Raw genomic sequence first — 2584 nt, forward strand, 5'->3', positions numbered from 1 at the left:
CTATGATATGTTTCACTAAGAAGGAAGCATTAAAAATTTGATAATGACATGGGAGAGAAAGAAGTCAAAGAGGAGTCTCAACTTTCAGTCTATGAAGAAGAGATGCTAGTGTTTCAAGCTGAGCCTGAGAAAGAGATCACAATAGAATTAACATTGATTGTCGTAAAAGATATTGAGTCTAAGAAGCCAATATCATAAAAGGTGAAGCCATGTTGAAGGAATTGCCATACATCAGGACCGACAATTTATATATTCGGTGTTTGCCACTGAAAATGGTCCAACATGTCACACATTTTATTCCAAAGTTAGTTCCTCCAGAAGAATTTGTTTATCGGATGTGCCCAATCGAGTATGAGGAGTGAAAGAGGCGGATTATAGATTTAATGGCTCCATACTTGTTTTATGAGAATACACGTCTACGTGCAGCTCCAGCTCAAGTTGTGTCAAAAAGAGATTGATATTTATTCTATCATGACAGGCTTAAGAAGTAAATGTGTTTTGGAGTTGTCTGAAATGGACATGAGCATAGATTTTGCAGTGGGACTGCTTGCGACACAGCGAAGATATAATTTTGTTATGATGGTGGTAGATTAACTCCAGAAGCCTCCAGAGAATAAGGCAAAGTCTCTCCTACCTTGGGAGAATGATGCAAGATGCATACTGTGAATGTCGGATGAGATACCATTGCAGAGAGGCATGCTTCCGCAATAGCGCAAGAATTGAACCAGACATTTTTTTTTTATGCTCTTGCTATTTTTCAGTATGTTTCATTTTAACTTTCTTTCTTTTCTATTCTTTTCCTATTTCTCTAATTTCTAATTAGGCTTTTCTAGTAGGGAACTATTTATATTTCGTTATTTTCTATTTTCTAAGACTTTTGAATTGCTTTGTGAATTTAGAGATTGTAAATCTTTGGTTTATACCTATAGAGTGTTGTAACATATTCTTGTTGCAAATTGTGTGTTTTTAGCTTGCATGTAAATAGGTGGTGAAAGGTTCCTGTCACCCTAACATCGCTGATTCAGAGTTTTCTTCACTAATTTCAGTCAGGACAGTCGTTGGCCGACGCCTATCTCCTCACAAACATCGCCAAACCCCCATACTTCATTCCCTCACTATTCCATAGCCAACTAACTGCAAAAATCTAATTCTCAAATACATTTTAAGGAGCCCTAGAATATTACCAATCCCATCTCCCTTATATTGGCATGAAGATTATTACTAACAAGCCAATAAAACAATTTCTTTGTAGTCTAGTGAACCCAATTAGAGCAATCAATAAACTAGAAAAAACAAAAAATCCTAGAAAAACAAGAAAAGCGCGAATTAATAAAAAAAGGATCTAAACAATGTAAACCGCAGCCATTTTGACATTGATTACGATGTTGATAAATGACTGAAGTTGAAGAAGTGGGTGATACAACTATAAAACCCAATTCCAAACAAAATCAAACTTAGTGACTTACTTTCCTGGCAGCAATAACTTGGAGATGTGATGGAACCCGAAGATTGGATCGATTCATTTCCTTCACCCAAAATAAAAGAAAAAGGACGATCAAATCCACACCAAATCTCTCAACTCAATTAACGGAAGAGAACAAAAGAAAGGAAAAAACTCAAAAACCCTACCATTCTCAAAAGAGAAGCCCTTCTTGAGAAGCTCCACTTCTTTCTTGACAGAGGAGACGCCGATGATCTTGAGGCGAAAATATGTTTGCTGTCATCTAGGAATATGCACTTACTTGTGAAGGCTCTGAAGAACAGTGAGAGAGTGCACTTACCTGGGAAGACTTTGAAGGCAGTTCATGGCGGATTCCCGCGAGAATCGGCGGCAGAATACGATTACTCCACCGCTGGGAAGAATTGAGTTCTATCAAGAGATAAATTTAAGAAAATTATTTGAATGGCTAATCAAATTCGTTTTATAAAGATACGGCTATGATTATGCCACTTGCAAGTGCAGAGTGTCTTTTGATTTTATCACGAGATTGTCGTATTCCAACCTTTCTAACTCAGATTTTGATTTATTACCTGAAAAATTAAATATAAAATTATTAAAGAAATAAACATGATCTATTTAGCTTCAATTCCTTTGTAGTTTAGTATTAAAGTTAATTATAAAATAATTTTCTACATTTTTCATATGTTTATTTGCGATTCATAACAATTCATAGTTGTTAAATCCAAAAGTGCTCAAGAAACGCACCAAAAGAATAGAGTGTAGGATAAAAAAGAAAGAGAAAACTGCGAAGAATCGTATTTATAGACATAGGGATATGAGTGCTACAATTATAAATTTGTTCTATAATTATTAGCTTTTGATGGGCCACTTTGAGAAATTTTAGAGAAAATATAATAAAATATCAACTATGATCATCCGACTGATAACGAGTATGATGATTGTTAAGTCTAATCAATTGATTGTCTTAGGATTGTGCGTTGATAATCGATTGATGATGGTGTCAATACTTGATCGATCGCCCCAAGTTGTATCGATCTTATGGATTGTCTTTGAATGACCTCTAGACCTTTAGGTTGCTGACAAATTGGATGGTCCCATGTGTGGTCGATCGGTTAATCATCC

At 35.5% G+C, this 2584-nt stretch overlaps 1 long non-coding RNA gene across 1 annotated transcript; it reads right to left on the minus strand.

The window, feature by feature from the left end:
- Positions 1-1455: 1455 nt before the first annotated feature.
- On the minus strand, positions 1456-1928 carry LOC110037865. The gene is made up of 3 exons (XR_002295372.1): positions 1782-1928; positions 1630-1696; positions 1456-1526 (listed from the first exon to the last, which is right to left on the minus strand). It is a non-coding gene; the product is annotated as an uncharacterized LOC110037865 (long non-coding RNA).
- Between the last annotated feature and the right edge of the window lie 656 nt (positions 1929-2584).

The sequence above is a fragment of the Phalaenopsis equestris genome, unplaced genomic scaffold (genome assembly GCF_001263595.1).
Source record: "Phalaenopsis equestris unplaced genomic scaffold, ASM126359v1 Scaffold225990, whole genome shotgun sequence".
NCBI lineage: Eukaryota > Viridiplantae > Streptophyta > Magnoliopsida > Asparagales > Orchidaceae > Phalaenopsis > Phalaenopsis equestris.